The 17,127-nt window shown below is 45.6% G+C and overlaps 2 protein-coding genes across 4 annotated transcripts in view; one reads left to right on the plus strand and one right to left on the minus strand.

The window, feature by feature from the left end:
- LOC137316839 (zinc finger protein 229-like) overlaps positions 1–17,127 on the plus strand; it is a 330,353-nt gene that overhangs the window by 234,434 nt on the left and 78,792 nt on the right. For all 3 annotated transcript variants that reach the window (XM_067980678.1, XM_067980676.1, XM_067980677.1), the window contains one exon: positions 2,605–2,691. The gene's annotated coding sequence lies outside the window, so the exon portion shown is untranslated. The remainder of the gene's footprint in view (positions 1–2,604; positions 2,692–17,127) is intronic.
- LOC137316700 (zinc finger protein 850-like) overlaps positions 1–17,127 on the minus strand; it is a 71,808-nt gene that overhangs the window by 12,141 nt on the left and 42,540 nt on the right. The gene's annotated exons all lie outside the window — the stretch shown is intronic.

The following is a 17,127-nucleotide window of genomic DNA, read 5'->3' on the forward strand; positions in this document are numbered from 1 at the left end:
ATTAAAGATACAGTTTCAAATAAGATACTGTAAACTGAAATAAGAATACAGAATGAATTCAGACTTGCACATTGTCTCAGAGACTGAATTACAGAATGAATCGCACAACGAGATACAGTAGCAGAGAATGATAGATACTGAATGAATCCCACACTCACATACAGCACCAGAGACTGGCAGATACAGAATGAATCCCACATTCAGATATAGCAGCAGAGACTGGCAGATACAGAATGAATCCATCACTTATATATAGTACCCCTGAGACTGACAGATGCAGAATATACACCAAGCTCACAGTCAGTACCAGAGACTGACAGATATAGAATGAATCCTACACTCACATACAGTACCAGGAACAGAATGAATCTCACTCACGCACAGTACCAGGGGCTGACAGATAAAGAATGAATCTCAAACTCACAAACAGTACCAGAGACTGACAGATGGAGAAGGAATCGCACAATCACATCACTGCAGACTGAGTTACGCATTACATACCAGTCCAAAAATCTCAGTGTCAGATTGAAAGATAAAGTGTCAATTCCACTGGTGCAGACTGAGCTACATATTCGATATATTGTTAATACTCATGTTATACTGAAATAAACAGGATCAATACCGCTGGTACAGACTGAGCAACACATGACATACCAGTCCACAAATCACATTAATGATTTGACGGGAAGGTATAGTTTAAATTCCATTTGCACCACCTGAGCTAAAATTATATAACAGCCCAACAACCTCATACAATATTAGACTGAAAGATACAGAATCAATTCCTTTAGTGCAGAATGATCTATATGTTACTCACCAGTCCAAAAATCTCTCACAGTGTTAGACTCAGATCTGAATTAATCCCATTATTGCAGACTGATCTACACATTACATACCAGTTCAGTAATTTCAACGTGAACAGATTGAAAGGTACATTATCATTCACAATAGAGTTCAGAGATTAAGATGTAATACTACTCCAAAACTCACACACATTGTTTGATTAAAGAAAATCAAAAAGTGCATCCATATTAACATATTAAATACTCGACAAAGAACTGTATATACTTTGGAGTGTTAAAGATACAGTTTCAAGTACGATACTCTGAACTGAAATAAGAATATGGAATGAATTCAGACTTGCACATTGTCTCAGAGACTGAATTACATAATGAATCCAACACTGAGATAAAGCAGCGGAGAATGGCAGATACAGAATGAATCCCACTCACACAGACAGTACCAGAGACTGACAGGTACATAGTTAATTCCACACTCACATACAGCACCACAGACTGACAGTGATGGAATTAATCTCACACTGAAATAAAGCACCAGAGACTGTCAGATACAGAATAAACCCCACTCTCATATACAGTATCAGAGACTGACCTCTACTGGACGTAAGCGACAACTGTAATGAGGGAACAAATTCACATTATCTGTCGTGGTTACAGAAACAGGACAGTGTGCAATGTGAGGAAAGTTTCTGTCTGTAACTTTTACTCTCCTATTTTTGGACATTTTGACAGTGAAACATGAAGACAATTGATTCATAATAAAGTTTTTGTTTCATTCATTCGACAGTTGTGAATTTGCCCCATTATATTTCACTGTACATTGTGCAGTATTTCTCTCTGATTTCTCAGGACACGATTTACATTGCTCCTCTACCCCATTTAGACTCTTATTTTCCAAACAGTATGTGGCCTCCTTATTCCCCGTAGCGAAATGTAGCATCTCACACCTTTCTATATTGAAATTCAATGGCCATTTACACGGCCGTTCTGCAAGTTTATTTTGTCCCAATCTTCCTCAGTATTGACAATACCCCCGAAATCAATTACAAGAATTTAACACAGCATTACAAGTAGTGTTTGGTCAAACAAAATGTACTTGCAGCTCGTCTCCATTCCCAGTTTTTCTAAACCCCACCCGTGCAATATAATGTGAAGAATGAGTTTATCTTCTGTCCCTCTCTCATCTGTAAACTTCAATGACCCGGGGTTTGGGGACATCTACTGGCCGGAAGCAGAACTGCAACAGTTCGGAACAAATTGCTGAAACCGGACAATGTGCAGTGTGAGCGTGTTTGTGATTGGTGGCAGGTATTAAATCTGATTTTTTTAAACCCAACCATTAAACTTTAGTGTTTGTTATTGAACAGTAAACAGAGCCGGACAGTAAGGATGTGGGGAGTTATACAAAAAGCATTTATTGCAGGCCTCAGGTGAGAAGTTTGAAGGACGCATTTTAAGCAGCGGCAGTTTTGTTTTGGTTGAACGGTTAGTCCCAAGGGAGAGGGAAATATCAATCTGATATGTGCAAAGGTCCCGTCCCCATCGGGTAGTCCCATTCATGGATCAGTGCAGGGGTTGGGTTTTGTCTGGATGTCACTAAATTGTTGTAAAACGGCCCAACACACCTGGTATGCAGAAGCTGAGTGCTGCAGTACTGCAGTGGAGTCAGACACTGACACTGTTTGTATCGGTGGTTTTCATTTGTGGATATTAAAATGATTATTAACCGAGATTCAATTGATCACTTTTGTATTTTCTACCTCACCTGTTCTTGAATTACAAGAGATACTTTTTATTCCTTCAGTTAAATCCTCGAAGGACTCAGAATCCGTGTGATGTTTGCTGCACCCGAGGCACAAGGAACAGTGCAGCCAGCTCCTTCTCACACACAGTATGTGCATTATCACTCAGAGCACAGAGACACAGACATGTCATCAGTCCCACAGTCTCAGACAGCAGAAATAGTCAGTCCCACACTGATCCCAATCCAACAGTCAAACAGAGCACGAGAGACAGACGGAATTTCCATTTCACAACGACTCAGCACCGCTGACTGGCAGATAAATAATTCCCAGTCCAAAATCACACCCAGTATCAGGTTGAAAGGCACTGTGTCAATCTCACGTTATTTCAGCCTTAGCTACAAATTAAATACCAGATAGAACTGACACATTGTACCGATTGATAGGTACAGAATGAATCACAATAGTGTACTCCAAGATTCAAATTAAATACGAGCCCACAACTCACACACATTATGAGTTTAAAGATGCAGTATTCATGACAATATTGTACACTGAGATACAAATTAGATACCATTTCAGATGTTACCCATATTTGACTCACATATATGTCCAAAATTCTCATAGTGTCAGAATGAAATGTACAGTTTCAATTCCTTTACTGCAGACTGAGGTACACATTAGATGCCAGTCTAAAATTATCATACAGTATCAGATTGAAAGGCACAGTATCAATCCCATTAGAGCAGACTGAGCAACACATCACATACCAGTCCAAAAATCTCAGTGTCAGGTTGAAAGATACAGTATCAATCCCATTAGTGCAGATTGAGCTACACATTATATACCAGTCCAAAATTCGCATGCAGTATTAGACTGGAAGATAAAATATCAATTCCTTTACTGCAGACAGAGGTTCACATTAGATACCTGTCCAAAAATCACGTACAGTATCAAACTGAAAGATATAGTATCGATTTGATTAGTACAGACTGACCGACACGTTACATACCAGTACACAAATCTCACACAGTATCTGACTGGAAGATACAGTATCAATTCCATTAGTGCAGACTGAGCTACACCTTCCAAACCAGTCCAAATATATTACACAGTGTCAGACTGAAAGGTAAATTATGAATTCCTTTAGTGCAGACTGAGCTACACATTATATTCAGTCCAAAATTCACATACATGATCATACTGAAACATACAGTGTGAGTCCTATTAGTGTAGACTCAGCTACACATTAGAAACCAGTCCAAAAATCTCTCGCAGTGTCTGACTGAAAGTTAGAGTGTCAATTCCATTAGTACAGTCTGAACCACACATTACATACCAGTCCAAAAATCTCACACAGTATCTGACTGGAAGATACAATATCAATTCCATTAGCCCAGACTGAGCTACACAATAAATATCAGTCCAATAATTTCACAGTAAAAGATTGAAATGTACATTATCTTCACATAAATTAAGATGTAATCCTAAAACAAAACTCACACACGTTGTTTGATTAAAATAAAATCCAAAAGTGTATCCATATTTACAAATTAATGGTAGATTAAGGATTTGCATACATTAATGAATTAAAGATACAGTTTCAAGCAACATACTGTAACCTGAAATAACATTACAGAAGAAATCCAGACTTGCACTTTGCCCAGAGACTGAGTTTCAGAATGAATCTCACACTGTGATAAAATACCAGAGACTGCCAGTCACACAATGAATGCACCACTCATACACATTCCCAGAGATTGACTGATACAGAATGAATCCCACACTCACAGAATGTATTGGAGACTGATGGATATAGATTGAATATCACACTCATATACAGGCAGAGAATTAATCCCACACTCACGTATAGTCTGACATCTACTGGCCATAAGTGAGAACTGTAACAGAGTGGAACAAATTCACATCATCTGTCGTTGTTGCAGATTCAGGACAATGTGCAATGTGAGGAAATAGTTTCTCTCTGTTACTTCTATTCTCGTATTTTTTCATATTTTGTTAGTGAAAAATTAGACAATTGATTCATAATAAAGTTTTTGTTTTGCTCATTCGAAAGTTGCCCCATTATGTTTCACTCTTCATTGCGCAATATTTCTGTCTGATTTCTCAGGACACGATTTATATTAATTCAAATAAACCGAACTGAAACACAAATAAAAACAGAGCGCAAATCTGGAAGTTTCAATGACGACCGTCAGAAGTGAAAGGGATAAAACATAGAAAAAATTAAAACTGAAAATGCTGGAAAGACTCAGCAGGTCCGGCAGCATCTGTGGAGAAGGGAAGCTCGGGTTAACGGTTCAGGACTATGACCCTTCTATAGATCAGAAAGGTTAATCCGACATAATTTAAATAAAGAACGGGAATTAGCAGAGGAAAAGACTGCAGAAAATCAATTAATTTCACTGAATCTGAGCAATTGTGTCCCGCATCCACTGTACAGATCAGCATGAATAATAATACAAAGGATCAGAGTTAAATTCAACGTTATGGGGGAAATACATTAATTAAAAACATTTTTTAATATAAATTAGACCCGTTTGTGTTTTGGAAACACTATCCCTCTGAACATCATCAAATTCGGTTCCAGTCTTGGTGTTTCTGAATTCAGCGTGCTGGGATTCAAACCTGTTGTAATTAACTGCTTGGAAGGAAGCTATCCTCACCATTATAGCGCCTTATTTTACAAGGAGGGAGAAATGGAATGTTTCTGTGGAGTTTGGGACTGAATTGCTCCCTTTGGGTTTCTGGCACTATAAACATAGACAATAAATATTTCCCAAACATCAGCCCCTGAACAGACACAACAAGCTGATGGAATTTCTCATTCATAGATATTAAATAAGAGGATGGCAAAAGCGAATAGGAAGAGGTTAGGAAGAAGTCACAAAAACAATTAGGGAAGGAAACAGGAACCACGAAATCAAATTATCAAGGAATATCAAAAGAAATAGTAAATTATTCTACAGACACAAAAATAACAAAATGAAAATCAGAATATCTTGAGGGTCACCCGGGGATTCACAAGATAAACTGACAGGAAACGTCAGCGAAATGGCAGAAATATTGAGGTTTGGGGACATCTACTGGCCGGAAGCAGAACTGCAACAGTTCGGAACAAATTGCTGAAACCGGACAATGTGCAGAGTGAGCGTGTTTGTGATTGGTGGCAGGTATTAAATCTGATTGGATATCTGAAGAAACCAATCAGAGCGTGAAAGAAAATGTGTTGTGTCATCACGTTCAATCGTCCAATCACAATCATTGCCTTCTCCATACCCTCATTACCATTGGGCTGTGGGGCTGCCTATTTAATCCGAGCTCGGAGCGGATTTGGGTCATTTCTGGGTCTGAAATTGAGTTTGAAAATGCCTGAGGACAAGAAAGCAGCTCCCAAGAAGGGCGCCAAGAAAACCTTGAGTAAAGCACCAGCCAAGGGCGGCAAGAAGCGGAGAAAGTCGAGGAAGGAGAGTTACTCCATCTACGTCTACAAAGTGATGAAGCAGGTTCACCCAGACACCGGCATCTCCTCCAAGGCCATGAGCATCATGAACTCCTTTGTGAACGATATTTTCGAGCGCATCGCTGGTGAGGCTTCCCGCCTGGCCCATTATAATAAACGGCGCACCATCAGCTCCCGGGAGATCCAAACTGCGGTGCGCCTGCTGCTGCCCGGGGAACTGGCCAAGCACGCTGTGTCGGAAGGGACAAAGGCGGTGACCAAGTACACCAGCTCCAAGTAAAACTCCACAATGTACTGAAAAAAAACAACGGCTCTTTTAAGAGCCACCCACAACCTCTCTGAAGGAGCTGCATTTCCTATATATTTACGTAGGATTGTTCTAATACTGTAATATTATTCCAATCTTATTATGAAGTGATACTGTAACTGCCCCGTTGAAATCCCTAACCCATAAACTGATCCGCTCCTTCCCCTTTGCTTCGCTCTTAAAGCGTTACAATTCTGTCTCACTCCCTTCGTGTTTCATTTAACTGTAAGAATCCAGTCTCCGAATGTTTACAAGCTGATGTGAAAATCCTCACATCAACAGCAAACCCACCCCTTGCAGAAACACAGCGGAATCGGGGCAGAATGAGAGCTCCGTCCGGGTCCGTCTTTTCACAGAAACACTCCCGGCCCTGTGAGAAGGGACCAATCTATAACGTGTCACTTTTATAAAGACCAAATTGAAATGTGTCCCTTCACGGAATGCTGTGAATGGGGATTTAGTCCCGTTCGGTACAGTTTGAAAGCGATGGTAGAATGAGACATAATTTAAAGCAGGTTTTAAAATAGCGCCAGCGATTGGTGACGGGTAGCGCTGAATAAGACAAGATAAAAAGAACGGGTTTAAAATCTTGTGCTCAGGGCGACATTGATCGAAATCCGGTCCTTTACTACACTGAAATTGGCGGGCTTTTTGAAATTCATCAAATTCCTGGTCTGACCGTTGAGGCCGGCAAATCCCGCCCTCTTCTGTTTCTCAGCTATCTGATTGGTTAATGAAATAGGCAAATGAGGTGTATTAAAGAACAACCAATCAGATGATCTTTCTGTCTATAAGAAGGGTAAATACGGAAATCATTCTTCATTCTTTGTCAAAGTGTTTGTGAGATTGTGGAAATGTCTGGAAGAGGAAAAACCGGCGGTAAAGCTCGGGCCAAGGCCAAGTCTCGCTCATCCCGGGCCGGACTGCAGTTCCCTGTGGGCCGTGTTCACAGGCACCTGCGAAAGGGAAACTACGCTGAACGTGTGGGTGCCGGAGCCCCGGTCTATCTGGCTGCTGTGCTCGAGTATCTGACGGCTGAAATCCTCGAGCTGGCCGGCAACGCGGCCCGGGACAACAAGAAGACCCGCATCATCCCCAGACACCTGCAGCTGGCCATCCGCAACGACGAGGAGCTCAACAAGCTGCTGGGACGGGTGACCATCGCTCAGGGCGGGGTGCTGCCTAATATCCAGGCCGTGCTGCTGCCGAAGAAAACCAGCACTGTGAGCTCCAAGAGCAAATAAAGCGGCCAAGATTTAATCTGATAACCCAAAGGCTCTTTTCAGAGCCACCCACTGTATCTATGAAAGGGCTGGTCGCTGTCTGCGGGTTCAGGAATTGATTTCAAAAGGACTTGATTCTGATTCCAGAAACTAACAATAACTTGTTAAAGTTACAACTTGAATAACTTGTTAATGATCCATATCGGTCTGTTGCAGTACTCGCTTCCGGACCGCAGATGTCGCCAACCTCCAATAGATTGAAATTTGCAGTTTGTCTGGTGAATGAGACAAAATACCAGAACCGTCAGAATTGTCAACTGGGCGGGTGGGATAGAGAAATACCAGGGACGCTTAATATTATGGACAGTCCCATTCTCGGACAACACTGGTTCAGTCTGTGTTATTTTACGCAGATTTGTACAACAGATGCTGACTGATGTGCTGTTTATTGTTTCAGCGATTACTGAATTAAGGATGTGAGTGAAATTTGTGTTTGGATGTGAGTGAGGTATTTATTCTGTCCCTGTCCGTCTGACATCTGCTCCCTCCCCTTTATACATTTACCGTTTAAGCAAATTGCTCACGGCCCTGCCATATAAACCCAGGAGATCACAGCTCTTTCCATCGCCGATTTGGTGGCTCTGAAAAGAGCCTTTGTTGCACTTGGTGCTGAAGCCGGGTCGGGTTTAGGCGCGCTCCCCGCGGATGCGGCGGGCCAGCTGGATGTCTTTGGGCATGATGGTGACTCGCTTGGCGTGGATGGCGCACAGGTTGGTGTCCTCAAACAGGCCCACCAGGTAAGCCTCGCTGGCCTCCTGCAGGGCCATGACGGCCGAGCTCTGGAAGCGCAGGTCTGTCTTGAAGTCCTGAGCGATCTCTCGCACCAGGCGCTGGAAGGGCAGTTTGCGGATCAGCAGCTCGGTGGATTTCTGGTAGCGGCGGATCTCCCTCAGAGCCACAGTGCCGGGTCTGTAGCGATGAGGCTTCTTCACTCCGCCCGTGGCTGGAGCGCTCTTCCGGGCCGCTTTGGTAGCCAACTGTTTGCGAGGAGCTTTCCCGCCGGTCGATTTGCGCGCCGTCTGCTTGGTCCTGGCCATTTTCCGAACAGATCTCAACACAACCTGAGACACAGAGACTGTTAATACGGAGTCACCTCTGGGTCCGCCTTTTATGGAGTCTAAGGACTCCGCCCAATGCCTGTGATTGGCTTCAGTCCCACACCCTGTCAGTGAGGGACTGCCCCGGGAATTTGATTGGCAGGTTTTAACCGCGCTCTGTCAGTCAGACCGAGACGGCGGGACGATTTGGGCCCCAATTGGCTGAGCTGAAATTAATCTTCAATTTCAAAAAGCCCGCCAATTTCAGAGCATCAAATAACAGTTTCAAGAAAATCTCATTTCCCTCCAGCAATTTAAGAATCTCTCTCTTTATAATCTCAATTATTTCCTTCTCCTCAGCTCAAATCTCAGGCTGTTTCACATTCCGGTTCATTCTCTGATCTGTCTGTAAACGGGCGGGAATAAAGCCCCGGTCATTGCTTTCCGTAACGGGACAAAGTCCAGCTTCAATTTCAAAAATCCCGCCAGTTCCGGCCCGGTGAACCGCTCCTCAAACAGAAACTTGACATCGAACTGATAAACCGCTTCATCCTGGATCACAATGTCTTCACCTTCGATAACCAGTTCTTTACCCAAACACACGGAACAGCCATGGGGACCAAATTCGCACCCCAATACGCCAACATTTTCATGCACAAGTTCGAGCAGGACTTCTTCACTGCACAAGACCTCCAACCAACACTATACACCAGATACATCGACGACATTTTCTTTCTATGGACCCACGGCAAGGAATCACTAAAGAGACTACACGATAACATCAACAAGTTCCATCCCACCATCAAGCTCACCATGGACTACTCCTCAGAATCAGTTTCTTTCTTGGACACACGAATCTCCATCAAAGACGGGCACCTCAGCACCTCACTCTACCGCAAGCCCACGGACAACCTCACGATGCTCCACTTTTCCAGCTTCCACCCTAACCACGTCAAAGAGGCCATCCCCTATGGACAGGCCCTGCGAATACACAGGGTCTGCTCAGACGAGGAGGAACGCGATGGACACCTACAGACGCTGAAAGACGCCCTAGTAAGAACGGGATATGACGCTCGACTCATCGATCGACAGTTCCGACGGGCCACAGCAAAAAATCGCATAGACCTCCTCAGGAGACTAACACGGGACGCAACCAACAGAGTACCCTTTGTCATCCAGTACTTCCCCGGAGCGGAGAAACTACGCCATGTTCTCCGCAGCCTTCAACATGTCATCAATGAGGACAAACACCTCGCTATGGCCATCCCCACACCTCCACTACTCGCCTTTAAACAGCCACCCAACCTCAAACAGACCATCGTTCGCAGCAAACTACCTAGCTTTCAAGAGAACAGCGTCCACGACGCCACACAACCCTGCCACGGTAACCTCTGCAAGACATGCCAGATCATCGACACAGATACCACCATCACACGAGATGACACCACCCACCAGGTGCATGGTTCATACTCCTGTGACTCAGCCAACGTTGTCTACCTCATACGTTGCAGGAAAGGATGCCCCAGAGCATGGTACATTGGCGAGACCATGCAGACGCTGCGACAACGGATGAACGGACACCGCGCAACAATCGCCAAACAGGAGGGTTCCCTCCCAGTCGGGGAACACTTCAGCAGTCATGGACATTCATCCACCGACCTTCGGGTAAGCGTACTCCAAGGCGGCCTTCGAGACACACGACAACGCAAAATCGTCGAGCAGAAATTGATAGCCAAGTTCCGCACCCATGAGGACGGCCTCAACCGGGATCTTGGGTTCATGTCACGCTACACGTTACCCCACCAGCGAACAAATGTTATCTGTTTTTAATATAATGGGTCATTTGCTGGCTCTCTCTGCCTTCCGGATGTTTCTGCCTCTCTCTGTGTTTTTTTTTTCTCTGTTTTTTTTTCCCTGTTTGTTTTTTTATTGAATGTGTATTCGGAGGTTCTGCAGGTAACACCTCTCTGTCTGAACACGGTGATTGCCTTGGCAACGGGCAGTTGCAGAGGCAGTCTGTAAACACCATTTATTATTGTTCAATATGTATAAATGCGTAGGCTTCAAGGAGATCTTGAAACATTTGCCTGAGGAAGGAGAAAATCTCCGAAAGCTTGTGAATTTAAAATAAAATTGCTGGACTATAACTTGGTGTTGTAAAATTGTTTACAATTGATAATTGAATGAGGGCAGGAAATAAAGACCGAGCAGAGAGAACACAGCGGGAGAGGGAGTGAGGAGGGATTTTACTCTGAGCGGAGAATGTAATGTCTGAGGAAAGATTCTGTATCACCGCCTGTTCATTTATACCGTGAAACCGGGAATTCCGCTCCTTCTCTCGGGATGGCCGAGAATCCCGGCCGTTGTTTCTGATCTCCCTGTACCGAGTGTTGGGGAATCTCCCCATACTAATTAAATATCAGAAACTGATTCCCCATCCCGAGATCTCTCCTCTCCCCGTTCCCAGGTCAGTGCTCTCTCTGTGAGGCGGTGGGTGGCTCTTCGAAGAGCCTTTGTTTTGTGTTCGGTTTGAAAGGGTCGAGTCGTTCAGCCGCCGAATCCATAGAGAGTGCGGCCCTGCCGTTTCAGAGCGTACACCACATCCATGGCAGTGACCGTCTTGCGCTTGGCGTGTTCAGTGTAGGTGACCGCGTCCCTGATCACATTCTCCAGGAAAACCTTCAGCACCCCGCGGGTTTCCTCGTAGATCAGACCCGAGATCCGCTTGACACCGCCACGGCGAGCCAGGCGGCGGATGGCTGCTTTGGTGATCCCCTGGATGTTATCACGAAGCACTTTCCGGTGCCGCTTGGCTCCTCCTTTGCCCAGTCCTTTGCCTCCTTTACCTCTTGTAAACAATTTTACAACACCAAGTTATAGTCCAGCAATTTTATTTTAAATTCACAAGCTTTCGGAGATTTTCTCCTTCCTCAGGCAAATGTTTCAAGATCTTGAAACATTTGCCTGAGGAAGGAGAAAATCTCCGAAAGCTTGTGAATTTAAAAAAAATTGCTGGACTATAACTTGGTGTTGTAAAATTGTTTACAATTGTCAACCCCAGTCCATCACCGGCATCTCCACATCCTTTACCTCTGCCAGACATGATGATTCTTCACTCAAATCGCTGCTGATTGAATAACGAACTTATGCTCGTTCCGTTTTTATGCAGCCTGCACCGACCGGACTGAGAAAGAAAGAGGGTGAGACAGGGAGGGGAGGAGACAGAGTGAGATATTAAACAGAGAGGGGAGGAGACAGTCAGAGTGACGGATAGAGCGGAGAGCGGCCTCTGATCTTCCAGCTCCACCTCCAGCTTTCTCCGCCCGCCAATTTCAAACCGTTTATCGATAATTGAATCGAAACACAGCGCTCCGCACAAACCCTGACAGACTCGGGCTTCATATTCAAGGATTTCCAGAAACCGGGAGCTTTTAAATAAGCCCCGTTACAATTAACAGTCAGTAATATTCCTGCCTGAATACAATCCCTTCCATAACAAGTCAACCCGCCTCCTTCCATTTCAGTCCCAGACCCGATTCGATCTCCCCACACACCCCCTCCCAGACGGGTTCAGCAGTTTACAAACACTTTATTCCAGCTGATTTGGAGAATCTCATGTGTTGGGGTTTGAATTGTGATAGCGGCGGATCTCCGCCAGTTTTACCCTGTCACGGACTCTCGCCCTGAATCTGTGAGAAAAAATGAACTGGGAATGGAGCCGAACACACGCCAGTTCCAGTGAGGCCCGGCCCGGACATCCCATTCTCTCTATTTTATTTCAGACAGTGGGGGTGTGGCGGGAATAGCGAATATCAGCGAGTCACCGGGACCCTGGGTTTATTTGAAATGATTTCTGTCTGAAATCTGAGCCCGGCCCCGGGACAGGAATCATCTGATTCCGGGATCAGCTCTTTTCTGAGAGACGTGGGTGGCTCTGAGAAGAGCCGTTGGGTTCAGATGGTCACAAGTTGCACTTGATTTTTTACTTCTTTTTGCCCGCTGCTTTCTTCGGCTTTGCTGACTTCGGCTTGGGCTTGGCCCTCGGTTTTTCCACCTTCTTCGCCTTCGCCTTCACAGTCTTGGGGGTCTTGGGCTTCTTCGCCGCCGCTTTCTTCTTAATTGGTGATTTCGCCGCCTTTTTCGTGGTCGATTTCTTGACCGCTGGTTTCTTGGCCGTTAATTTCTTGACGGCTGTTTTTTTGGCCGCTGGTTTCTTTCCGGGAGATTTCTTGGTCACTTGTTTCTTCACCTTCTTTACCACTTTTGCCTGGGTTTCCATCTTAGCGACTCTGAAGGAGCCCGAGGCGCCCGTGCCCTTGATCTGCACCAGGGAGCCTTTTTCCACATTTCTCTTGATACTTAATTTGATCTGGACCGGAGCTTCTCCACATCCAGGCCTTTGGTAGCCAGAACCTTCTTTATCGCGGCCAGGGATATCCCCTTGCGATCCTTGCAATCCCCCACAATCTTGAGGATCTGTTCGCCCAACGGGGGACCGGTGGTCTTGGGTCGGGGAACCGCCTTCTTCTTCTTGGGAGCCTTGGGTGGAGCGGCGGCGGCGGCAGGAGGAGCCGCTTCTGCGGCTGCAGTGTCTGTCATGTCCGGGAATCTGCAGAAAACCTCTCTGACAGTCAGAGCTGGGTCAGAAATGAAACGAGAGGCGGCGGCACAGAGCAACTTAAAGGCACAGAGCGGACGGGGCGGAGACATCCTGCTGTCAGCTCCCGGCCCCTCCAGCCTCTCTGTGTTTCTCTCTCCTCTTAAACTCCCCGATTCCAATTCAAATCGGGCATTCCAGAGTCCCAGACTAGCCCCTTCCCATCTCTAACACCGGGATGTTTGCTGTCGAAAAACTTTCACCGGAATTAAAAGCACCAGTTTCGATTTAAACCCGTTTCATTGCTGCACTGATCGCGCTCTCTCACCCGATCGCTGACATGATCTCCGTTTTTCGGCTGAAATCTTGAATTGATCTGAAACTTTACCTTAAATTTCCACTTCGGAGCTCGGCAGGGGAGGAGGGCGATCCTTTGACAGGGATTTTTTTTAAAAATTACTCCAAATAGACTTGGAAATCCGGCGATGAGACCGGCCACACAAACACAGTGACATTAATCTAACCCACCCGCCCCTTTAACACACTCTCTCTGACACAATGTTCACATCTTCACATTCACAGGACAAACTGTTCGCCAGATTGACAATTCCCGGGACAGGCTTTCCTCCCCGCTCGGCCTGTGCTGCAGATTCTCGGGGGTTAGTTGTCGTTTCCCAGCTCAGTCACTGTTAAACACTCTGAGGCCAGCGCTCCTCACAGTGTCTGGTCCCCAGATTCAGGGGCAGGAGCCAATCACAGCTGTGGATGTGATTATCCACATCTGGTTTTACATTATTATATTGATCGCACACAGAAATATGTTTGATTAAGATGAAAATACAAATTATCCGCTCTGGGCTCCTCCAATCTCTCTGTGTCTCTCTCTCCTCCGAAACTGACTGACAGACAATCGTAACTGGTGTCCTATCCGTCCCGTTCTCAATCCCCTTAGACGGCTAGTTACTGAATATATTCAACACTGACAGGCAGTCCAGTGTCAGACAGTTACAGGCTGTTTCTCTCCAACTTTCCTTCCTGGACTGGAGACAGGTAAATGCACCGTCAGACCGGCGCATACATAATAGAAGGGACAGTGACCGTCTGACCAACAGAACCGGAGGTCTGTTCACAGACACAGAATGAGTCTTTCCCTTACAACATGGTGTCTATATTACGCTCATTAACAGTATCCTGCTTTCATGTACAGCACTAGAGAGAGAGAGAAAGAAAGACCGACAGATAAACAGAGAGACATACACACAGACACAGTATCAGTCTCACACTTCCTATCAGTATGTCCGTTTCACGCTCAGTTACAGTATCCCACCTTCATGTACAGCGCTAGAGACAGAGACACAGAGAGACACAATATCAGTCTCACATTCCCACCAGTGTGTCCGTTTCACACTCAGAATGGGAAGAACCTGCTATTTAAAATCATTGCTGCTTTCTCCCCCCAAACCAATCGTGAATGTTCCTGGTTTAGTTCCAGTCTCACTCTGTGGTTGGACAGTGAAGAGTGGAAACAGAGCCGGACAGTAAGGATGTGGGGAGTTATACAAAGAGCATCTATTGAAGGCACCAGGTGAGAAGTGTGAAGGATACATTTTAAACAGCGGCTGTTGGGTTTCGGTTGAAAGGTTAGTCCCATGGGAGAGGGGATCAGAAACCTGACCTGTACAAAGGTCCCTGCCCTCTCACACTCACATACAGTTCCACGGACTGAGAAATACAGAATGAATCCCACACTCACACACAGTACCAGAGAGTGAGAGATACAGAATGAATCCCACACTCACACACAGTACCAGAGACTGACAGATACAGAATGAATCCCACACTCATACACAGGACCTGAGACTGACAGATACAGAATGAATCCCACACTCACACACAGTACCAGAGAGTGAGAGATACAGAATGAATCCCACACTCACACACAGGACCAGAGACTGAGATTCAGAATTGCTGCTTTACTCGGTCATCATCCTTTGAATCTATTGGGGAAATTGAAAGAAAGTCAGTGAAACTGCCCCATTTTGATGTTTGTCTCTGTAGAATTTACGACCCAATAAAGTGAACACGGGCCAGGGGTCCGTTCAATTCCCCTTTTGCTTTGCTCTTGCTCTCATTCAGATTTACACCGCCCCCGGTTTTCCCGTTAACAATCACTTTCAGGGCTAAGAATCAGAATTCAGTTCCTTCCTCTTTCTCACTGCGGAGCCAATCTCTGAAATAATTAATTACTGATATTAATATCCCGCATATTAGCAGCACGTTCCCCGCAGTGTCACAATCCAGAATGAATGTCTTGGAGAAAATAGGCTCATTTTCAGGCTTCGTCAATGATTCCGTTTTCAGGACACACGGCTCCTGTTCAGTCCCTGCAACGGAATCAATCGATAACCTGTAATTTGTTATTTTTACAGGTAGAAGTGAAATTTGTCCATATCAGCAATCAGAATGGGGTTTTATTGCGCAAGTTATCGACAATGTGTTTTTAAAACAGCGCTAGGAATCTGGGACGTGTAATACGGAATAACATTATTACAAAGAGATTTTAAGTCTTTGTCTGAAAATGACATGTCCGAGTAATTCACTGATTTCATACACTGAAATTGGCGGCCTTTTTCAAATTTTAAAAAATCGGTCAATTCTGGCCAATAATTTGCTCTGTTTTCGTATTGACGTCTCTCCGATTGGTTAAGGAAATTAGTTTTCAAGCAAAGCAACCAATGAGAAGTAGCCTCAGTTTGGAGCGGGCTTTGAGAGTTGGGCCTGTGGTAATTCCAGGTCCCCAATGACTGAGCTCAAACGGTTCAATTTCACAAACCCTCTCAGTATCAGTGTCAGAAACAACCGTCAGAGGGAAAATCCATATCACAAGCCGGCCCCTTATCACAGCGGCTCAGCATAACCTGTTCTCCCATGGAAACCCCCGGTCCCACATCACAACATCTGACTGATAAATAGAACCAAAACAGAGCGAATGGAGTGAAGGAGCATTTCACTGAGGGCGGGGGGGGAGGGGGGGGGGGATGCAGGTCCGGGTGAACTCACTTGTAACGTTCCCTGGACAATTCAGTGCACTCATTCAGGGAAATTTTCCTCTCAGTAACCGGTGCAGCACGCCGCCGATCCCACGTCACCGTACTGTGTGTTCCTGAAAACTCCTTAATTATAAAACTATTCCCGAGCCCCATATATCCCGCACCAGTTCCCAGGTCAGTGCTCTCTCTGTGAGGCGGTGGGTGGCTCTTAGAAGAGCCTTTGTTTTGTGTCCGGTTTGAAAGGGTCGAATTGTTCAACCGCCGAAGCCATAGAGAGTGCGGCCCTGCCGTTTCAGAGCGTACACCACATCCATGGCAGTGACCGTCTTGCGCTTGGCGTGCTCAGTGTAGGTGACCGCGTCCCTGATCACATTCTCCAGGAAAACCTTCAGCACCCCGCGGGTTTCCTCGTAGATCAGACCCGCTTGACACCGCCACGGCGAGCCAGGCGGCGGATGGCTGGTTTGGTGATCCCCTGGATGTTATCACGAAGCACTTTCCGGTGCCGCTTGGCTCCTCCTTTGCCCAGTCCTTTTCCTCCTTTACCTCTGCCAGACATGATGATTCTTCACTCAGATCGCCGCTGAATGAAAAACTCTCGCCTTTCTTCTCTATTTATAAAGCCCGCCCCGACCTGGTTGAGAAAGGCACATTATCGGAGAGGCCGGGGAGGAGTGTTTGAATGACAGACAGAGCATGAAGTGCGGGAGGGGAGGAGACTGGCTCGGAATGACGGACAGCGGACGTGAAACTTCAAGCTCCGCCTCCAGGAATCAGTTACCGTCCTTTATAAACTTTTCACCAGCATCAAATGCGAAATATAAATT

This window comes from Heptranchias perlo, unplaced genomic scaffold, assembly GCF_035084215.1.
Source record: "Heptranchias perlo isolate sHepPer1 unplaced genomic scaffold, sHepPer1.hap1 HAP1_SCAFFOLD_60, whole genome shotgun sequence".
NCBI lineage: Eukaryota > Metazoa > Chordata > Chondrichthyes > Hexanchiformes > Hexanchidae > Heptranchias > Heptranchias perlo.